Source organism: Rosa rugosa, chromosome 5 (genome assembly GCF_958449725.1).
Source record: "Rosa rugosa chromosome 5, drRosRugo1.1, whole genome shotgun sequence".
NCBI classification, from domain to species: Eukaryota; Viridiplantae; Streptophyta; class Magnoliopsida; order Rosales; family Rosaceae; genus Rosa; species Rosa rugosa.
The window spans coordinates 15,914,613-15,938,676 of NC_084824.1; the positions used below are offsets into that span (position 1 = coordinate 15,914,613).

The 24,064-nt window shown below is 40.1% G+C and overlaps 1 long non-coding RNA gene across 2 annotated transcripts; it reads left to right on the forward strand.

Moving 5' to 3' along the window:
• Window positions 1-11,424: 11,424 nt before the first annotated feature.
• On the forward strand, window positions 11,425-14,763 carry LOC133712358 (uncharacterized). 2 transcript variants are annotated; one of them, XR_009847307.1, is made up of 4 exons: window positions 11,425-13,615; window positions 13,690-13,829; window positions 13,913-14,071; window positions 14,148-14,763. It is a non-coding gene; the product is annotated as an uncharacterized LOC133712358 (long non-coding RNA). The 2 variants fall into 2 exon arrangements; XR_009847305.1 differs by having other exon boundaries at window positions 11,425-13,829.
• The last annotated feature ends 9,301 nt before the right edge of the window (window positions 14,764-24,064 follow it).

Genomic DNA, 24,064 nt, shown 5'->3' on the forward strand with positions numbered 1-24,064 from the left:
GATGGAAATCTTGGTTTTAAGGGCTACATCCAGCCCATAGCCCTCCATTGGAATTGACTTATGAATATTAGTTTGTCCTCACTTTCACACTAAATAGACGATGAAGTTTATTCTTGTTTTTTTTTAGAGCTAAATATTGATTACCACTATGTGGTTTTGGTCTAAAATTAATTCAGTCCCTGAACTTCTAATTTAATCAAAAACACACATGCACTTTCAATTTTGATATAATATGTCTAATCCGTTAGTTTTCCGTTAAGTGAGTCCGTTAACTCGCTGACGTGACTCATGCAGGGATTATGTTTTATAATGTGGTGTTGAGGTGACATACATAGTCAGCTTAGAAGTGGATCCCACTATTAGAAATCTATCAAATAAATTATTTTTGAACAAATAACCAAACCATAACTTGAATCCACAACCTCTTACATACAAGTCGCACAATCTCCATGTAAACTCCTAAGCTGACTAGGCATGCCACCTCATTGTCATCTCATAAAATATGGGCCCCACATAAGCCGCTTCAGCAAGTTAACTGACCCAATTAATAGAAGACTAACATATTGGATCTATTAGATCAAAATTGAAAGTACATGGGTGTTTTTGATGAAATTAGAAGTCCAAGGACTGAATTGATTTTGGACCCAAACCACAAGGTAGTAACCAGTATTTAGCCTCTTTTTTTTTTAATATGAAAATACTCGAATGGAAAACAAGAGGGAGAGAGAGGGAGAAGGAGGGGAGGTGAATAGATTGACCTGATAAGACCCACAACTTTTTCAAAACTCAACAGGTTATTATCCAAAGATTGAAGCAAGATAAGGAATTCTAGAAAAATAAAGAACACAAAAGTAGCGATCAAGAATGAGAGAAGCAATCACACAACAATCAAGAAACACAGGAATTGTTTGCTTAGTAAAAACCCTCAAAATGAGGTAAACAACTGCAGGGCCTTAACTCTTTGTAATACCCCGAAAATCCAAATTAAATTCCATGGATTTTTAGAAATGATTTCACGATAGTAGGAGCGAGTACGAAGCTTGGAGAAGTTGTGGAATTAGTTCGAACGATTTTATTTTCGAAAACGAACGTTTTTTTTAGGGGGGGCCGAGAAAGTTGACTTTTTATACGTACGGAATTTGGGAAAACTTCCTTCATGAAAGTTGTAGAGCTCGTCGATACGATCGCGTGCATATGTGGAACGCAATATTCGGAGTTCGTATGAATAAGTTATGAATATTTAAAAATTGGGATTTTTCTATAAATAGGTGGAAAATCTGATTTATTTCGGAAGGACGAAAGTTTCTCAAAACTGCATTTTGGTCCCTGAAACTCTCCGTTCTCTCTCCTCCCTACGCAGCCGACCCGACTGACCCGACCCGGACCCATCTCCCTCCTCCGGCGTTCTCCGGCCACGACCCGGCCATCCCTGGCTTCGCCGTGAGCCGTCCAGTCTCCTGGTGCCATCGCCTTGCATCGACGCTGCCCCCAGACGTGGATCGAAGCCCCCCAGAGCCTAGCATTCGACCCGACCGGATCTTGGCCGTGCCGGCGTTGCACGGGCCGATCCTTCCCATTTTCGTGATCTCCTCCTCATGCTGATCATCCCCATGTAAGCCTTTCATCACGATTTTGTGTATAGAACTCTAGATTATGGTTTGACTTTTTCGACGTCCCTGATTTAATCTGAAATCTGATCGGACGCACAGGATTAATCCAACTTCCAAGCTTGATCTAGGACGATCTAGGCCAAACCAGACTTAGCTCCAGGTATGGAAGTCGATCACCCTTTCATTTTGAACCAGTTTGTAGTTGGTCACTTTGCCATCGGAGGTGGTTGACCGGCGTTGACCGCCGCGTTGACCGCCCACTGACCACCGCTTGTGGCGGCGCATCAGACCATATTTCGAGTTTTCATTATCTAGGCGATGATCTATGCATCCATACGAGCGTTTTGATATATAACTTGGTCATGTTAGAAAAAGTTGATAAATAGTGGATTTACGTTTTTACGTTACTATTTACGGTTTTTACGTTTTATCTTCGGTTTACGATCTGCGAAGATCAGACCATCGGTTTTACTTCAAATTTTAATATGTTGATCGTATGACTGTCCCGGTGACTTTGTGAGGTCACGGGCAAAGATCCGACCGTTGGATCTTCGTATAATTGAGAAATAGTAATTCGGAAGGCGATTCGTGAGAATCCGACCGTCGGATTTTCATATAATTTTGTGGAGATGTTAGTAAGGGCGATTCAGGAAGATCTGACCGTTGGATCTTCATGATAATTTTGGGGGATGATCCTAAAGGCGATCCGTGAGGATCCGACCGTTGGATCATCATTAAATTCAGATCTGACCGTTGGATCATCATTAAATTCAGATCTGACCGTTGGATCATCGTTTAATTTGAATCTGAGCGTTGGATCGTCGTTTAATTACATTTATGAGTTGTTGGCTAAGTTAAGATCATTATTGGATTAGGTTATCGACGGATTGATTTGGCGGACAATTCGGGAAAATTGTTGTTTTAGCTGTTAAGAAGACGCAGCTGGATTAGAGGTGAGTAAACCTCACGTGGTTCATATTACGAACCGAATAAATTTAATTACTTTATTTTTATCGCAATCGTGTGAAAATATTTGTGGAATAAATATTTGTTTTAAATCATATGGACTTGATCAACTACGGTCCATAGGTAAGTAAAATGATTTCATTTATACAAATGAATTTCACGGTTTTTATGCTTGAACTATAGTTGGTATTAGTGGTCATCCCTGAGCGGATGATTACGTATATATATATTTACGTGGAATATATATATTGGTTGACGTGTGATTGGTGTGATGAAATGATTGAGAATGGATTTGGATATTATTCAAGCTATTAATCTCACATTTAATTGTTGAATAATGAAATGTTGATCATGTGGTGTGAAAGCTATTTTATATGCCCAATGGTGAATATGTGGAAATTATTTTAAGAAATAAAGATTTGTCTTGAAATAATATGTCTCTTTATGTGGATGTACATATACATATATACGATCTATAAATCATAAAGATTGTATTTTGGTGATTTTGATTATGTCTGAGAAGTACAATTGTGAAGTCGGGTGTTATCTACTACCCCGTGCTTAAGTGAATTACTGGTAAATGTGTTTTGGTGTTATGTGGAAGTTAGCCTTGGGCCCTAGTCCCTACAGATAGTGCACTATTATACTCATAGGAAGGAAGTAGCCGACCTTGGGTATACATACTTGGGTATAGTACGTTGGACCCTAGTATGCTGCGGCTTTCCCGTACTTTGGGTATAGTACGTTGGACCCTAGCACTTGTATTTATGAATTGTTACCAGTTAATCCGAAAATTCACTAAAAAGAAAAGTGTACTTATATTATTTTGATCAAATATCTATTTGTGATATATTGTTAATATGTGAAGGTGTTAGTGGAAAGAGAATCAAGCATGCTTTGCTTTAATGTTATTTCACATATTAATGTTGCAATATTCGTTGGTGGTGATCAGTCAAATGCTGAGTTTTAAAAGAAGTATCGAGAATAAATATGTTTATATATGTTTCTTTGATTTTTGGAATTACATTGTGAGTGCGTCGATTGTTTACTTGAGTTATAATAAATATAATTGAATAAATCAACAGTTCTTTCTTGTTTGCTCATACGGGCTGTCAAAAGCTCACCGGGTTTTGTGTTGTTGCAACTCCCGGTACACTATTCAAATTGTGTAGCGGGTAGTCTTACAGGTCAGGAGAATCAGGGCAGTGATCGTGCGGTTTAGAGTATTAGTATTAGATTTACAGCAATTGTTTTGTGAGGAGAATTATACTCATTTGAGTTTTACTATTTGATTTGGTGAGAGTGTGCTGTAATAAGTAGCTTGAGGATTTGGTTTATGTAATATCAAAGGTGTAATGTGCAGTTGATTTTGAGAAAGAAATTCTGAGATTATAAACAGGGTATTTGAGGTTCATGCTTCGAATATGAATTACTTAAATTCAGAATTCGGGGTGTGACACTCTTGAAGGCCCTAGTGAAAATTAAATCACTTTATGAAAATATACAAGTACAATTGACTTATAACCAATGGCTCTGACCTTGGCTATTCTTACTACACTCTCTCTAGACGGTTGTCTGATCGTACTGATCCTTTTAGATTGACAAGCATCGACCTCGACTCTCAATCACTTTGCAATCAATGACACCCAACTGACGTGTGGGTTCTTTGATATGCAGAATGAAAAGGGTGATGAGAAATATGTTTGTTTGACTCAACAATTTACTTAAGCATGGAACAAGTAAATTAATTAATGACTCTATGAAGCTCATGGTTTTTCTGATGTAATTGAAAAAGTCCTTTGACGCACAAATTCTTTTTCTCTTCGAAAGCATATAGAATGAATGGTTTTTCTGCTTATATGTATTGTGAAGAGTTCCCCTAAAACTTTGGAGAGTTTAAGACTTCCAAACCTAATTGACTCCTAGTTGGAAAGAAATTTTCTAAAAGAATAATCAATAAATAAAATGTGATTTTATCCCTAAAGAAAAATAGAAGACTTACCTAACCAAATTAGTCTGAATGAATATCCTTCTAAGACTCAATGACCAAGATTCTAAAAAATCCTAGGCGGTAGTCGGGCGGTAGCCCGGGACCTAGGCGGTTTTTATTTTTTATTAAATTTGCATAACTTAAGGGTTTTGAAATAAGAAATTATGAAATTGTCCTAAAACTAAAAACTAAAAACGTAGATAACAAAATCGCAATTGCAGCCCTGTACCATTTGGTCTTGTGGCATAGTCTCCTCTTTGGAAGTGGGAGGTCGTGAGTTCGACTCACAATAGACTAGTTGTTGTATTTGAGTTATTGATCTGACCAAAAAAAAAAAAATGGCAATTGCAAATTGAGACTAATATAATAAATTTGTCTCTTTGTTGGATCATTGATCTTAATTGAAGTGGTCATACAATAGAAAGTGTCCCACTCTCTTTTGTCCGGTGAACAATAAGGCAAAAACATAAGAGGAATGCCTAGTGAAAAATAGAAGCTCCAGAACTAATAGTTACAAGAGAGAATAAGATAGAGCGGGACTCTATATTTTATACCAAATAAAAGTTGCTGTTGTAGAAGGCTAAGACTCTTGCAAACGATGTCATTGAAGATAAGTTTTTCTAATTCTAAAACCTAAAATAGCAGCACTGTTCATCTTCGTCATCGATCACATGCCCAGTTTTCCTCTTTCTGGTGATTATTACACAATCCATTTCTTTCAAGGTGCGTTTGGATGAGAAAATTATAAAATCCATAGGGATTTATAAATGATGGAATCTTTAACTCCATCAATCTAAAGTTTCATTAATTGCAATTTCTATTGTTTGGTTATATCTATTTAGGATTTGAAATGTGTAATAAATTAACAAAGTTGAAAAAAAAAAAAAACCTTGTTTTGGAAATAAAAATTGAATACTGCAAAGGAATTTGTAAATGACACCTATTTTGGTGGAAATTGAAGGGGGAATTTAAATAATGAATTCCTTTTTTTTTTTTTTTTTTTCCACAGAGATATTTAACATTTCCAATATGATAATGCCAAATGAGGGAATTAGCTTTTAGTAATTACCAAATCCTCACTTTCAATTAAATTCCATCATTTTTTTCCCTTATCTAAACACACTCTCAATTTATGAACTCAAAGTTCCAATATTGTCCATCTGATTCAATTTTATTTTAGGATTAATTTCAGTTTACCCCCCTGAAGTTTGGGGGTATCATCATGTCAGCCCATGTACTCTTAATTTAAAATTTTTACCCCCCAATCTTTCTGATTTTAATCTTCCGTGTCCAATCTTTGATGCTCCGTCCAATTTGGACGTTAAATATGATAATGGGGCTCATTTTGAGGGCTAAAATGGTAATTTCATGACAGAAAAAAGACAAAAAGAAAAAAAAAACCCTTTTCTCCTTCCTTTCTTTCACTTTCGAGGGTTTCTCACTTTTCTCTCTCTGCTCCAAATCCATCTCTCTCTCTTTGTCTCTATTCTGCTCTGCATGGCAAGTCCGAAGCCTCCTTGAAACTAATATTACCTTCGGACCAGTTATTCTTTTGCGAGTCTTCTTCATCATTCGAACCGGACCATCAGGATAACCCATCAGCAGTACCCGACTTGGACTCAACCCACGAACTCCCACTGTGGCAGCGCTGTGATGGTGAACTCGGGGTAGTGGCGACGGTGGCGGTACAACTGTAGGGTTGGCGGCGGCGGCGCCGTTCGTGGCGACCTTGGAAGACGGTTAGACTCTGTCAATTTGGAGGACAAAATTGAAATTGAAATTGGGATTGGGATTGGGATTGGGATTTGGATTTGGATTAATCAAGAAAATGTTGGGAATGTTCTGGTCATGAATGGGAGCCGTAGGAGACCTGGTAGAGGGACTTGTTATTGAGACAGGCGGAGACTTGGAGAGTCGAGCATTGCGACGCGTCACAGGTAAGCTGGCGGAAGGTGGAGGATCCGATGGGGTTGAAAATCGGGTCGGATTGCTGGTAACAGTCAGAGCAAGGCTGGCATTGGAGCCAATTGACATCACTGCCGATATCCAACACCATGTAAAACTGCTTCGCCAGGTTTTTGATGCCGACGCGTGTGAAGTACTCACCGCTTCCCAAGCTGGTACCAGAAGTAACGGGAGTGGACAAGTCCTCGGATCGGATCTCCGTCTGCATGGGCTCCAGATCCGCCCAGTTCACCCCTTGCAAAGCAAACTGGAGCTTGGTGTTGAGCGAGTCGACTCGGGCCAAGTCACGGCTGAGTCGCGAGAGAGGCGGGGAGGATTGGTTTTTCACTTTCTCGGGAAATTAGGGCTTCAATTTTAGATAGGAAGATTGAATTGCAGAGAAAGGACTGAGAGAGAGGGGGTGGATGCATACACATTCGGCTGTGGTGGACGTTGGACTAGCTAGAGCAGAAGGGAGAGAGAGGGATTTGGAGAAGAGAGAGAAACCCTCGAGAGTGAAAGAGAGAGGAAGGAGAAAAGGGCTTCTCTTTTTGTCATGAAATGACCATTTTAGCTCTCAAAATGGGCCCCATTATCAGATTTAACGTCCAAATTGGACGGAGCATCAAAGACTGGACACGGAAGATTAAAATCGGAATGCTTGGGGGGTAAAAATTTTAAATTGAGAGTACATGGGGTGACATGATGATACCCCCAAACTTCAGGGGTTAAACTGAAATTAATCTTTTATTTTTATTTATTTATTTATTTTTTTTTATTTTTTTAAAGATGATCAAAGGGTTTCACTCCTGCCCCCATGGTGACTCAAACCCATGGCTTCGTACATAGGTAGTGGGTGCTTTATTTTGTTTCTTATAAGAAATAACAAAATTAAAGAAATAATCCAACACAACCCCCCTCCTCCTACCCCTCCCAATGTCGACACCCGCAACCATCTTGTATTGCTAACACTTATGACCTCCTTATCAAAATATTGACGAAAATTAAAATTTCTCAGTTATATACCTTTAAAATTGACATTTGTTGAACTCTGCTAGAGTGATGGATTTGCACCCACATTATATGATTGACTATTTACTGTCGATCTGAAACTGCACTACGAGTCTGCTTCATATATTATTTAGTCCAATTTGTGGCAAGGCAAGTCTTACGTATGAGTGAAATATGTGCAAAGCATATTCAATTCTAAGGTGAAGAAACATGTGCTCTAGATATGTTGTTTGATAATTAAATCAAGGCCTCAACTGAACAATAGGATATTTGAAGGTCGCAAACACTATATTAGATTCAAAATTGCTTCACAGCCGGCCACTTTAGAAGATGGTCCGTCTCAAGACGTATGATATTGGCTGTTAAATAATTTTTATTAGTAAAAGAGAAAAAAAAGACCAACATTCATGAAGTGAACGATGAAAAAGGTAAATTCAAATCTAGCGGTGGAAGGAGGAGAAGGTGCATGTTGTCGAAGGTGTTATAGGTTTTGTTTAATATAACTTTATTATTTAAATGGTAAAATTGGAATTTTAAGTCAAAAAATTGAGGTGCAGGGTGAAAAAAGTTTTTTTTTTTTTTTTGAAAAGGCGGCTGGTGTGATTGCCCTCAAGCCTTGATTAATGAAATTGCAGAATACAAAGGGGGGGGACGTAAAGCCTAAACCGCAGATTACAATAAGCATAGAGAAAACATCCTGAAATACTACCAAGACTCTCTACAAGATCTATGTATTCTAACAAGCAACAATTATCAAAGAGTGCACAAATGGCTACTCCATTATCTTTGACATAGCGGTGACATACTGGAAAGATAACGCTATCACAAAGAAGCATCATTACAAATAGCACAGTTTTCTCACCCTTATATAAATCGTATTAGTGCATCCAATTAAAATCAGCTATCAGGCAGGAAAAAAATTGAGTTTATTGAGTCTCTCAACTACACAGTGAAATTTCTTTAGATTGTTATAATTTTAGTTAGTGGTCACAAACTTCAGCCTTCAGATCGTTGGTCCTTTCCTTTTACTCGCAACACTTGACCTTCATTTATTATTATTTTTGTTCCGAATAAAACGACATAAATAGAAAGATCTATATTAAAACCAATCCCTAAGAGCATCTTTAGCAATGCTAGCTATTTTTGAGTCAAATTTTAGCCAAAATAGCTAAAAGTTATTTTGGCTAGCCACTTTAGAAATACGTCTGCATCAGTGCTCTCTATTATAACGATTTTTGAATTTATATTATTTTTTAAAGGAAGGTTAAATAGTTTAAATGTATTTAAAAATTACATAAAATAACTCAAAAGGAATGTTATAAATTTTAGATAGCCTCATCTCGCTCTCTATATTTAGGAGCGAGATAGCTAAAAGTTATAATGGAGAGCCACTTTGGAGTCTGGTGCAGCTGCTAAAATATATAAAAAGCTAAACACGCTCTCCAAAATAGCTAAGAAGCCAAAATAGAGTCTGCTAAGAGCATTTTTAGCAATGCTATTTTTTAGTCAAATTTTAGCTAAAGTAGCTAAAAAGTCATTTTAGCTAGCAACTTTAGAATTACGTCTGCATCAATGCTCTCTATTTTAGCTAGTTTCGAATTTATATTATTTTTTAAATGAATATTAAATAGTTTAAATGTATTTATAAATTACATAAAATAACTTAAAATGAATGTTTTAAATTAGGACTAAATTTAGTTTGCCCCCTTCAACTTTGGGGCAAACATCAGCTTGGTCCCTAACCTTTTTTTTTAATCATGATGGTCCTTGCACTTCTATTTTCCATCACGCAAGTCCAAAATTCAAATTTAGCTCGAAAGGTGACGTCATATGCTGAGCTGGACCAAACATCTGGGCCCACTTTTCAGATTTTAAATCTCTAATAAGGACAAAATAGACATTTCAAATTTAATTTAATTTCTTTTTTCTTTTATTATTTAATTTCTAATTTTTTTCTTTTCTTTTCTCTCTCTTTAGCTTCACTTTGCCTCTCTCTTGCCGCACGGCCTCTCTCTCTCTCTCTTCCCGACCTCTCTTTTTCTTCTCTTCCTCTACCATCACCGGAGACAACCACCTCCAGCCACCACTTCACTACACATCCATCATCATCTAAACCACAACTGAAAACCCGACCAAGACCCAGTCTTTTCATCGTCGATCAAGACCCTCCGGTCACCGCACGCGACCTTCAAACCTGTGACGCCACTGTTCCACGACCCTCAACGGTTTTCGGCCATCTCCTCACCACACCACCATCACCACTGCACTCAGCAAGCAATGGAGAAGAAAACCCAGAAGTTTCATCGCCACCCGAAGCCGGACCACACTGTATGTGCCGTCGCCGGAATCTGGGTTATGCAAGGGTCAATTCGTCTTTTCCGGCCACGTCCGAGATGCACGACCACCCTAGCTGGAATCAGAGCCTCACAATTCATCAAAACCCCTTGGTCCTGACCTTTGTTTGCTACCAGAGCCACCGCACGCGTCGCTGGAGCTTATGGAAAAAGAAGTGGGCACTGGTTCAGTTCTTCAGCCACCGCACGCCCTCCTTCACCGCCTCCTCAACTGCACGCCCTCCTCCACTGCCTTTCATCTTGCACAGATCCGGCCTCACCTCTCGTGCCGACATCATCTTCATCTTCGCATCTTCAACTTCATCAAGGTTTGGGTAAGCAATCCAAGAAATTGGTGATGAAATTTGTTGGGTGTGCAGATGGGGAGTTTGACATTCCCAGACCTGTCCAGGTGGTGGTAATGGGTTCTAGTGACCCAAAAGTGATGAAAGGGGTGGTGGAAAGAGGTTGTTGAAAGCTGGAGATTTGATTTCGGGGTCATGAGGTTGTGGCTGCAATTGACCCTAAGCGGCGGTGGGAAGGTTGTGGGTAAGGAAGAGAAAGGAGAGGAGGGTTTACTTTTTGATTACTGGTTTTCAATCGTGTAATGGGGCCATAATTGACTCAAAACAGTAACAAGGGTTACTTAGGACATTTCGCACAAAATGAGAGGACAAAGCTGAAAAGTAGGCCCGGATGTCTGGTCCAACTCAGCATATGATGTCACCTTTCGAGCTAAATTTGAATTTTGGACTTGCGTGATGGAAAATAGAAGTGCAAGGACCATCATGATTAAAAAAAAAGGTCAGGGACCAAACTGATATTTGCCCCTGTTTGCCTCAAAATCGTCTCGGCCGAAATGAGGGCCGAGGGACTTGTGGTTGAATTGTCCTTCTGAAATAGCGCGGGCGTGCCAACTCGCGGCCGAATGGCCAAGCGAGGTTTAGATATGATTTGCGCTTGTGTCTGACTTCTTTCAAATGATTGTAGGCCGAGGAAGGAACCCTCTCGGCCGTTAGGTTCTGATGCCTCTGTTGCAAGGACTTCGGTTAGGCGTCAACCCTGACCGGGATCTTCTATCACGTTCACTTCTTGGGTAAACTCAAAGGTTCGGGTGACAAGCGAGAAATCTATTGGGTGAAGGTACTCGCAAATCACGGTGAAGACGAAGGTGAAGTGAACTCGGTTATCAAAACGTTGTGAGATGATATGTGTGTGAACAACAAATCGCATCGATCCAATCCGGACTGGCCGAAAGAGATCAATGGATGATAATTCTACGTTACGAACTACTCCTAAGTACGAAAACTAAAGTGCATAAAATAAATGAACAAGAAAGTAAGGTGCTTGAATGTAAAGTACTGAATTGAAATAAGAAACTAGAAATGAAAAACAAGTTATAAAAGTTGAATCGAAGGCAAAGTACCTATGAGATAGTAAGAGAGAAGTTTGTGTAAAAAGTTGTATATTGATTTGTTTGTGTGGTGCAGGACCTTTTACAATGAGTTACAATGTGCTATATATACAAGTCAAAAACCTTAGTTAACTTGTCCTCCAAGACGTGGAATTGAAGTAGGATTCTCCTTCCTTCTAGGATTGATTCGTCTCATAAAATCCTGACTTGGCTGATATCTGAAATCTTCACAATCGAAATCTATAATTGATTCGAACTCCTTCCTTGCGAGGATTCCTCAGTCGATATTGTTGCCTAAACTTGGCCGAACACTTTTAATTCTCATTTCGGCCCACATGCGTAACCACCCTTTTGAACTCAGATTAAACCAAACATATGGCTGCATGGTCCAACTCACTGATTTTTGGGTCTTCCGTTCCTAAAACCTCATATCAAGCTGGGTGACCGACCGACACTTTTCCCTCGGTTGTATGACTTCACTTTTCCCTTGGTCGTCCGTTCCTAAAACCTCAAATCAAGCTGGGTGACCGACCGACACTTTTCCCTCGGTTGTATGACTTCACTTTTCCCTCGGTCGTCCGTTCCTAAAACCTCAAATCAAGCTGGGTGACCGACCGACACTTTTCCCTCGGTTGTATGACTTCACTTTTCCCTCGGTCGTCCGTTCCTAAAACCTCAAATCAAGCTGGGTGACTGACTGACACTTTTCCCTCGGTTGTATGACTTCACTTTTCCCTCGGTCGTCCGTTCCTAAAACCTCAAATCAAGCTGGGTGACCGACCGATACTTTTCCCTTGGTTGTATGACTTCACGAACTATTTATCTTGAATGGTTGCCAACTCAGTCCCATTTCTTCTCAACATGGTCGTACACGAGAGTAGCTAAATTCAGGTCCAAACATTGCCCCCCCAGTCTCATAAGCATTGGCTCTCAAGCCAAGTGGTTATGAGACTTGAATAAAAATGGAATATCTCAAAAATACCTGGTCGTGATAGTTCAATTTGGTTGTGCAACTTGAATCACAAAACTCGGCCTTGACATGCAAAACTTGAAAAACTTGGCCGATACACCCCAAGTTTGAAAGCACGGTCATATTATCTTGGGGAAGAAAAACAACCTGACCGAGACTTACTACTCGGTCAAGGCTACTACTCGGCCAAGGCCTACTACTCGGTCGAGACAACCTACTCGGTCGAGACAGCCTCTTCGGTTGAGATTGCTTACTCGGTCAAGGCTTTCTACTCAGCCAAGGCTTTCTACACGGCCATTTCCTATGATATTTCCAAAACTCGGCCGAGATGTCTTGAGTGAAATTCAGTCAAACATTTTTTTTTTTCACTGATAACCTCGGTCAGGTGGTACACAACTTGTGAGCTTGGTCGTAAGGACCAACACTGAACCCTTGGCTGTGGCATTTAAAATGGGCCGAGATATTCCTAGGCAAGGCCTTTCTTTGAAAAGAACACGAAACGCCCAGATCCGAAACCAAAAATTTCTCTCTCAAAAATTCGTCCACGCTTTCGCAGTCTAGATTCTTTGAAACTTTTGTGGAGATTCATGACTTGTCCCGATTCGGGTACCCAACCCGAGAGTTGAGCATGATGCCGGCAAACTGTGGAGGATTCAACTGGGACTGCAGAGGATCGATCTGACACCGGCGAGTTTCGAGGCGGGTCACTGGCCCGAATCTGGGGTCGGCGGGCTGCAGAGTGGGTTGTTGCGGCCTGGGTACCACGTAGGCGAGCTGCAAGGCGGGTCATGGTGGAAGAAGGAGTCTGGATCAGCTTCAAATTATTCACAATTCCCCCTAGTCTCATGAGCATCGACCCTCAAGCAGAGTGGTTATGAGATTCGAATCAAAGTGATCAAGCATTCCAGTCTATTATCTGGCGCTAGTTATGTGACCGATGAATATCTTTTAAAAAAAATACCTTGGTCGAGTGGCCGAAGATTCAGCCGTGCTACTTTGCTAACTCGCCAGACACAAACAATTGGCCGAGCCTAAAATTGAAAATTTTGGCCATGTCAGCTTACTGAAAAAGCCTGATCGAGGTGTCCATTTGCTTTGGCCAAGGCTTTAGGCTTGGTTGAGTCCACATCTTTGGGTCAAGATTGGCCGAGTTTAGGTAGTCTTTAACTTTGGTTGAGCCATTGTTTTTCGGCCGGGGTTGTTTCTAGGCTTGGCTGTGTTGGCCCGCAAATCAACTTGGTGGAGTAACAACCAAACTGTTAAACCTTGGTCATATGTAGAATGCCTGACTAATTATTCTCCCTTCTTGACAGAGATGGCTGTATTGATCACTCTTTGCCTCCTTATGAGAGTTCCATGGTTGAGATTGACATGGATGTAAGCCTCCCACATTCCCTTCCTTGGATTTCATTGCTTGCTTGGCTGAGATTGTTGACTCTTTCTTTTTACAGGATTCGCCGATTTGGGTGGGACTCATCTTCCTAATACCTAGGGCATCGGCCAACAACTTACAGTCTCAACCAACTGTTCCAAGGAAACTGAAGATATCAATGTGCTCGGCCAAGAAGTACTGCTTAACCATCACCCACTTGTATGTGTATATTTCATTCCGCCTTGGTGTTTATTGTTTTCAATACTCTAGAGGAAGCAACTTAAAGCTTTATGTTTGCACAGGTTAGAGAATCTCGCAGTAGTACGACCCTGGAGTTGGCTCTTCTCAACCAAACTAAAGCAAATCCCCCTATGTTCGGAACGCTCACTTCTCTTCCTATCAAAGGGATGTCCACAAGTGAGCAAGCTACAGTTTGGAATCCATCATCAGCCGAGCTTGTGGTGAGTGCCTTAACAACTTCAAATTTTGTTTACCTTCAGCCGAATTATATTAATCTCATGTCTTTACCTTTTTAAGACTGTACGTCGGGCGATCTCGGTTTAGAGCTACTTCAATTTCTAGATGCTTAAGACCACACCGTGAGCCCCGTAGAGGAAAAGCATTTCTCTCAGGTAGAGGCTTATGAGGTTCATGCTCGTTCGGCTGTTGTAAGTTTTAGCCTCTCTCCTTGCCTAGAAGCCCGAAAGGAGTTTGAAGCCGGTGAGAAATGAGAAGTGAGGATGATGAAATCCGCAAGCACACAAATTTTGACTAGATTCGTAAACTGAAGACTTCTTTGGTTGTGGGGAAGCATAAGGTGAATGTTCTGAAGGTGAAGATGGATGATCTAAAGGGGTAATTAGCCGTAGCTGAAGAACAAATTGAAACTATCTCAAACTCCATCCGAAACATGACCTCGCCATGCGTATTTCTACTGTGTCCTCAGCCAAGTCTTGTGACAATAAGAGAGACTTCTTGAAGCGGAAAGTTAATCGCGGCATGCAAGGCTTGGAAAATGATAGAGAAGCTATTGAGTTTTGATATTTTACTCAGCCGTTTGGCTCATTTGTAGTGTCTAACTATATTTATGTGTATGGTCTTGGTTGACTCGGCCGTTAATTTTGTAAAGTGACTTAGCCGCTCTCTTTATACATCTCGGCCAATTATTTTATTGTCTAACTCGGCTCATTTCTGTATTTTGGCCGACCCAACTCTTTTCTATCTCGGTCAACCAATCCTCTTAGTTAAATTCGGCCGACACTTCTTGTTTACCTTGGCCGACCCACCTCTTAGTTAAAACTTGGCCAACTCTTCTTATTTACCTCAGCCAACCCATTTTTTGATCGCCTTGGTCGAAATTTCTCTTTTTACTTTGGTTTACCAAATTCTTGGTCGACTCGGTCGAGATTTCTTTTTACTTCGGTCAACAAAATTCTTGGCGGACTTGACCGACTTCTCAAGTACTTCGGCCAACCAAACTCTTGGATAACTTGGCCGACATTATTATTCCAACCAAATTCTTAGTAGCCTCGGCTGACTTCTAAAGTACCTCAGCCAACCTAACTCTTGATTAAAACTCGGCCAACACTTCTTGTCTAACTCGGCCGACCCAACTTTTGGTTAAAATTCGGCCGACATTTCTTATTTACCTCGGACGACCCAACTCTTGGTCACCTCGGTCGACGTTTATTTTGACTTCGACCAAACGAATTCTTGCTCGACTCGGCTGACCATACTTTTTCGTATCGGCCAACTAAATTATTGGTCGAACTTGGCCGATATTTCATTTTACTTATCTCGGCCGACCCAGCTCTTGGTAACCTAGGCCGAGATTTTTTTTTTTTTTTTTTTAATATTTACCAAAACGAAAGCAAGAAAACAAAATGTAAAAATTCTTCTGGCTGTTATGGAGGTGGCCAACGATGTTTTAGTTCAAACTCATAAGTTTCTTTGTTTTCAGCATTTGGTTCAAGCTTCTGGAGTCCATGAAGCATCATACTCAAAACCCTTGTAGTATGTTCTTGATTTTTGGCCACTATGTAGGCCAACATTTCAACCTTCGGACATGTTTCTGAATCACAAGGTTCAGCTTTTACCTCAAATTTTGCTGATTGTGATTTCTCTTGATCATCTTTGTCTCCAACAATCATGTCAAAATGTTCAATTTCTTCAACCAATTGATCTCCGTACTCAACCACATGATTGTCTACTTCTTCGAACGTACTTGAGTGACCAATTTTGGGCTCAATCTTCAATTCAGCCAGCCGCGGAGCTTCTGGGCCGACTTTATCTTCTACAACCGAACTAAAAATTTTCTCGTCGTGTTGGATGAATGGGTGAGGTGGATGAGATACCATTGAAATCATATATGCATTTTGTCGTGCTCGATAATCTTCCTCGGCCTTTCTCCTTCTCTCCATGGACTCTTCCTCATACTTCCTCCAATCCTCGTCCAGTTTCTCTTTACGCTTTTGAAAGTATTCATCCAACTCTTCTTGGCTCTTTCGAGAGTTTTCATATAAGCTTTCTGTACTCTTTTTTATGGATTCAATGATTTTCCAACAATTTTGTTGGTGATTCGAAACAAATTTTGGACGTGGGTTGACCAAATATCCGGTCTTTTGATCAGTCCATGTTCCATCCATGTATTGGCCATTAAAACCATATTGAGTTGTTGGTGTTTGTAAACTCCATTCGGCATGACTATTCAAATCAACAAAACTATTATACGTCGCATAGCTGTATCCACTATTGGCATCATATATTGAATTAGAGCCGTTTGCATTCGGCTCATAGAAACTCATTTGTAAATATGCTAATAATACATTTCTGTCCCACTGGGCGTGCCAAAAGATGTTTGCCTCAAAATCGTCTCGGCCGAAATGAGGGCCGAGGGACTTGTGGTTGAATTGTCCTTCTGAAATAGCGCGGGCGTGCCAACTCGCGGCCGAATGGCCAAGCGAGGTTTAGATATGATTTGCGCTTGTGTCTGACTTCTTTCAAATGATTGTAGGCCGAGGAAGGAACCCTCTCGGCCGTTAGGTTCTGATGCCTCTGTTGCAAGGACTTCGGTTAGGCGTCAACCCTGACCGGGATCTTCTATCACGTTCACTTCTTGGGTAAACTCAAAGGTTCGGGTGACAAGCGAGAAATCTATTGGGTGAAGGTACTCGCAAATCACGGTGAAGACGAAGGTGAAGTGAACTCGGTTATCAAAACGTTGTGAGATGATATGTGTGTGAACAACAAATCGCATCGATCCAATCCGGACTGGCCGAAAGAGATCAATGGATGATAATTCTACGTTACGAACTACTCCTAAGTACGAAAACTAAAGTGCATAAAATAAATGAACAAGAAAGTAAGGTGCTTGAATGTAAAGTACTGAATTGAAATAAGAAACTAGAAATGAAAAACAAGTTATAAAAGTTGAATCGAAGGCAAAGTACCTATGAGATAGTAAGAGAGAAGTTTGTGTAAAAAGTTGTATATTGATTTGTTTGTGTGGTGCAGGACCTTTTACAATGAGTTACAATGTGCTATATATACAAGTCAAAAACCTTAGTTAACTTGTCCTCCAAGACGTGGAATTGAAGTAGGATTCTCCTTCCTTCTAGGATTGATTCGTCTCATAAAATCCTGACTTGGCTGATATCTGAAATCTTCACAATCGAAATCTATAATTGATTCGAACTCCTTCCTTGCGAGGATTCCTCAGTCGATATTGTTGCCTAAACTTGGCCGAACACTTTTAATTCTCATTTCGGCCCACATGCGTAACCACCCTTTTGAACTCAGATTAAACCAAACATATGGCTGCATGGTCCAACTCACTGATTTTTGGGTCTTCCGTTCCTAAAACCTCATATCAAGCTGGGTGACCGACCGACACTTTTCCCTCGGTTGTATGACTTCACTTTTCCCTTGGTCGTCCGTTCCTAAAACCTCAAATCAAGCTGGGTGACCGACCGACACTTTTCCCTCGGTTGTATGACTTCACTTTTCCCTCGGTCGTCCGTTCCTAAAACCTCAAATCAAGCTGGGTGACCGACCGACACTTTTCCCTCGGTTGTATGACTTCACTTTTCCCTCGGTCGTCCGTTCCTAAAACCTCAAATCAAGCTGGGTGACCGACCGATACTTTTCCCTTGGTTGTATGACTTCACGAACTATTTATCTTGAATGGTTGCCAACTCAGTCCCATTTCTTCTCAACATGGTCGTACACGAGAGTAGCTAAATTCAGGTCCAAACAGCCCCAAAGTTGAAGGGGGCAAACTGAATTTAGTCCTTTAAATTATAGAGAGCCTCATCCCGCTCTCTATATTTAGGAGCGAGATAGCTAAAAGTTATAATAGAGAGCCACTTAGGAGTCTGGTGCAGCTGCTAAAATAGATAAAAAGCTAAACATGTTCTCCAAAATAGCTAAGGAGCCGCAATAGAGAGTCTGCTAAAGATGTTCTAAGAAAGCTAGGTGCAAGATAACTAACTTGGATGTTGGATTGAGTTTGTAAGTCTTGGTTTCGCCTTGTCCGAAGAAAGGAAGAAAAAAAAACTCGTTTAAATATTCTCCAATAACCCATAAAAATCTGCACAAAATGAAATCTCAGAAAGAAAGTCAATTGAAAAATAAATGATTTGATCATATGGTGAAATTCTCTGAATAACAATCTCATATCAAATATGTATAAAAAAAAAACTCATATCAAATAACTATGGTGTAAATATTTCATGCTCTCAAAATAGATAATAAACTAAGTGAAAAGAGTGACATTACTTGCTTTTTGGGTTAGCCCAAGCGATGAGGGGCCGGGGGATTGTAAATAGGGTTAGAATTAGGCTATATCAAATGTTCAATTCAATATATTCTTGGTGGTCAAGGGGGAGGAAGCGGTCTGACATGATCCCCCGACACGGATTAGTCTTTGGGCCTAAGAAGCCTTTGAGGACCGTGTGATCTCGATAAAAAAAAAAAAAAAAAAATTCAATTCAATCATTTCCACTTAACCCAAACTTAATGCACATATTTTTTTTCAAAAGGAGTTTCAAACCCAGCCTAATTGGAACACTCAGTCCCAAACTTACTGCACATATTAGAACCGCTTCCTTTGTAAAATTATCATTTCAATATCCTTCAATAGCTCATCTTCCAATTAACCTAATCTAAAACAAAAGTAGAAAAATTTACTGCAAATGAAATTTTGTAAAATATGAATTGAAAATATAGATAATTTGATGAAAACCGCTTCGTAATAAAATTTAATATCCTCTAATAGCTCATCTTTCAATTAACCTAATCTAAAACAAGAGTAATATTTGACTCCAAATGAAATTTTGTAAAATGTGAATTGAAAAAGTAAATGGTTTGATCATAAGATAAGATTGTGTGGTTCTTTTATAAAATATGATCCAACATTTTTTTTTTTTTTGTGTCTGAAGATATGATCCACGTAAGCCATACAAACCACATGATTTGAGACATACTCTATCATGTTCAAAAACGAAGTTGGTGACTTTTTTAAGAAAAGAACAATAATAACGAGAACTATATTTCGTTCGGCTTTGGGCAAAAAAGAAATCCATTTCTTAGTGGGTTGAAACTTGAAAGACCAAAACACTGTACACCATAAACTGGCCGATCCCATTAAAGATTTGAATTTTCTTTTTTCAAATTTAAAGATTTGAAATTAGAGTTTAACAATCAATGGCATTAGACATCAAGTGGGAAACTAGGTAAAAAAACTTTGACCTAGCGCTCTGCTAGGGCTTGAGTGCTTCCTTGCGGCTGGTGGTTTCTCAAAACTTTCTCCATTCAATGGGGTTCATGGCAGTTCTTCGTCTGCTTATTCTTTTCCTCGTTTGTTTGGGTGGGGATAAATCTGTGTTGGTTTTGTTTGCTGGTGCCGAGTGTGTTGGATCGGCGATGGTGGTAGTTCGTGTTGCACGGTCGGGTGTAGGGCGCAGGGTAGCAGACTTGGCTTCTGCTAGACTGGGATGGTTTGCCGATGTGAAGGATCCGATCTGGGACTGGTATGCTAAGGTGTTTGTGCAAGAAAGTGGATCTACTCCTCCTTGGTGTCTTAATGCATTGGTGTACACGACGATGGCAGGCGGTGTTGGCTTCTGATATGCTTATATTTTCCTATATTTTTATGCCTCTTAATCTTGATTTTTATGTTTAGTTCTCCTTATTTATGATTCATTTACATCTTTTAGTGTTTTTGCAGGTTTGTTCCATAGAAAGAAGAAAAGAAGCCAAAATGAGCTAAGTAGGATTGAAAGGCAATGTGCAATCTGAGACTGGGAATCTGTCTGTGCAGAACATCCAACTTCGCCAAATTACTGAGAAATGCTCAGATCGAATCAGACAATGAACCTTATATCATTGGAAAGCTACGGATGTCTACTTTCTGTAGAATTTTACGGATCTCGTTTTCGGTACTTCTGGAGCAAGTTATGATTATTTGAGTGAAAGATAGGTCGGATAGGAAATCTGCTCGGGAATTTACAACCATTCGTGGAGAACTCAAGTTCCGTGGCACAAGATCATCAATCCTAATGTTTCAAGGAAGTTAATTCAGTTGAGGATTCAATGAGGAACTTATTCCTACTTTTACAAGAGATATTTCAAGCTTTTCCCATTCCAAATGAAGAAAAGAATCTAAATCCAAGTTTTACAAGGAAACATGAGGCCAAAGATGAGCAGAAATCTTCCCTATATAAGGGAGCACGAATTTACATGAGAAGAGAGTCTCGGGAGCACAATGTAGACGCCTAAGGAGCAGAGACGACTCATCCATCTTCCCTTTCTTTTCCCTTCCATTCTTTCTATGTTTTTCCTATGTTTTTCTTAGTTATCTTTTGTTAAACCTTTTCTAGGGTTAGGATAATGCCCTATCATGATTGTTTATGTACTTTGATGATTTATTGATGGATTTATAGTTTCTTTATGATGAATTCTTAGTCACTATTTGAATTGATGCTTTATGTTTAAGTTCTTTGATTGATCACCTTAGGGCTTTGCATCTAGTAATTAGAAGATGAATTTGAGGCGTACCTGCAATATATATAATTCAAATTAGCTTCTTGTGATTAAGAGTTGTGAATTACATTATTGTCGTACCTGAAGTAATGGTTTGCATGATTCTCTTGTTTTCTAGTACGTAATGAGTCCTAAGTGTTAAATTTATGCCGTACCTGGATAAATTGCATGTTAGGATATACGACCTCTGCCGTACCTGGAGAGAATCATACACTTAAGGAAAGCTATGGTCTAAGTGTCGTACCTGGACTTAGATACGGGAATTGTCATCAAAAGGAACAAAAGAATCTGTTAATTACATTGAAACATAAATAGGATTGTTAGTGGTTGATTTCGAAACCCTAGGTTTTATCATTAGTTGTTTGATTCTTTAATTCTCAAATTATTTGTTTATTGAAAAAACCTTAAAACCATATCTTCTTTAGTTTGATTGTTTATGTGTTTTTGTGTTTGGATTAATTAGGTTAGGATTTAAATTAATTATCAATCCTCAGTTGGAACGACCTCGTACTTGCACACTATACTAACGACGATTCGTGCGCTTGCGAGTTTTAATTAAAATTTCACAACAGCTTCAGTGCTAACATGCTGACGGCAGAGGAGCTCTGGATGATGGAACTGTTAGGCAAAGGGTCGTCGCCAATTGTGGGCGTCGATGATGGTGATAGCGTCACACGTGGTCTGACGCCAGGTGCGGCGGTGGACTACGGCGGCGACGGCAGCATGGTGGAGGAGGCTGGTATCTGATCTAGGGTTTGTCCTAGTTGGGTTATTTGGGCCTGGTATTGGGCTGCTAGGGTTTTTCCAAGTTGGAACCTAATGTGTACCTGGATTCGGTTTTGGGCCCAAAAGGTAATTAGAAGCAAGAATAGGCTTAAGTGTGCTAAAGAGGAGTTGCAAACAGATGGTGGAACTGTTGGGGACGCTGGTGCAGCATCCTCAACTAGTAATGTTTAAATGTTTCTTGGGTCGCAAGATCTAGTTACTCGGTTGTCACATTTATTTATTTTGCTTATGAGTTTCTAGGTTTTGTTAGAATAAAGGTGCTTAATTTTCCTTAAAAGATGGGTGTACTCAGGAGTGCGAGGTTATGTTTTTTCTTAGAATAGGTCATTTGTATGTCTTAAAGGACGACTCTTTTTGTCGGCCCCTGTGGGATGTGTCGTTTCTAGTACAGCTTGCTGAATTATAAATTTGACTAACCTCATTTGATTTAAAAAAAAAAAAATCAATGGCATTAGACAAAAAAAAAAAAAAAACTTTACTCGGCTCTATTGGCCAGTGACCACCAATGGTTGCATACAATACGACACAAAATCCATAATTGAACAAATCATCTGCAATAGTTAGAAACTCACTTATATTTAAATTTACGTGGTTATTTATTGGTTATATTTAAAGTTGTCTGGAACCCACCACAACAGGGACATATTAAGATGAATTTTGATGGAACTTGTGACTTGAAGAATGGGATATGTGGGTGGGCGTTGTCTTCAGAGACCACCTAGGTGGTTTGAAAGGTGCATTGGCTGTCCCACAAGTAGGCAATCTCTCTCCTAGGTCGGTAGAAGCTCTAGCACTTCTCCACGGGCTTCGTTTTGCTGCTCATGTTGGCTTCTCCAATATCGAGATCGAAGGTGATGCTCTCTCAGTCATCAACACGTTGCATGATAGTTCAGAGGATTTTAGTTCTGAAGGTCATATTATTGATGAAGTTAAGTCTTTATTTATTTGTAGTAGTCACTTTGTGAAACGTGTTGGCAATCAGGTTGCCCACTATTTGGCAAAAGAGGCTTTAAAAGTTAGTTATCCTTTGCTTTGTTTGGAGTCGGGGCCGTTGTGGCTCCATAAGTCTGTCAGTAAAGATTTCCAGTGTGGAGTCTAGTGTGGTCGATCTTATGTTTTGCAACCATGATGGTTGTTTGCGCAGATGATTGATCCTTAAATCGTTGTAAGCAGTTCATATTAATGAAGTTCTCTCTCGATCAAAAAAAAAAAAACTCTCTATGACAACCAATTTCTAATTAATATTACAGATAGCTAGACAACAACCTAACTCACCTAACTAAAAAGACAATAAGCTAATTGGTGGTGTGATACTGTGATGACCCAAATAGGTTAGAATGTGACTAATCGAGTTTGTTTCTTTAATATGACTAAAATCAATGACATAGAATAATCATTCGGATAGGGTCTGGATATTGCTCATGAGCGTAAAAACTCTCCGGCATAGTAAATCTTTCATTGATTTAGTGCCTACCGTCGAGTCTTCTTCCACCGTCATTAAAGAGTTCATAGGTTGATTCAGAAAGATGCTTATTGTTTGACCTACTTAATTTAGAATTATACAAAAAAACCCTCATTTTAATATCCCCATACTCATCCTTATATAAACATAACCTAAACAAAAGTAGAACATTTGCAGGACCATTTTCTACTTCTTTTGATTACTCTCTCCACGAGAGAACCCTAAAGCCCGGCGGCGTCCCGATCTGAGCAATCTTTCTCGTCCGGCGGCTCTCGGACGAATGGGCTGGCCTCTGGTCTCGCCGTCGTCGTGGGGTCTGCTGCCAGACGAGTAGTCATGGCTATTGCTCTTGTTCCATCAGATGGAGTTTTGCTCGAGGCTGCTTGGTGGTTCTGGCTGGGATGGTGAGCAACGGTTGTCGTGCTAACAGGTCCGGCGATCTAACCCTGATGATGGCGTCATCGGTCTGACCTTCGTGGTAGTGGGAGATGAGTTCCTGGATTGGAGTTTGGTTTTTCTCCGTGGTGGCATGGGTTGAGGCGGCATGGTCTGGGCAGTTTGGGTCGTAGGCGGTGGGCGCTAGTGGTGGCGCAGGTTGTGGCGGTGCAGATTGAGGCGGGCGCAAGTCGTGGCGGCGTGCGGCGGACGGAGCAGGGTTGGGCTGGTTCGTACGACGGGGATTGGCAGTGGGTGGACTGGACCGGATCTGGCTGAATGGGCCTTGGGTGGACTTTGCTTTGGTGGGCTTTGAGTTTTTGGGCTGGAGTTTCTACCCTAGTCCAATAGCTTCTAATTTTGGGCTAGGGTTTAGGCCCTTGGCCCAACCCTATGTTTTTAGTTTTTGTCTAATTACACTATGTTCCCTTGTATTAGGAATCTAACTATCCTTTGTGGTCGGGGCCTATATTCTATGTCTCGTTTATCCATAATTTATAGGCTCACTTTAAATAAGTGAGCGGTTAGTTCGAATATAGGTGGTCTATTCCTATGTATCACAGTAGTTTTGCTACAACTTCTTGATCTGTCTAGTTGAAGGCAGCAGAATGATATGTAATGGCCATCTTGGCATGCGTCAATGAAATACACATTCCCTTAAAAAAAAAGTAGAACATTTGCACACTATTAAATTACAACAAATAAAATATGTGGAGAAAGTAAATGCTTT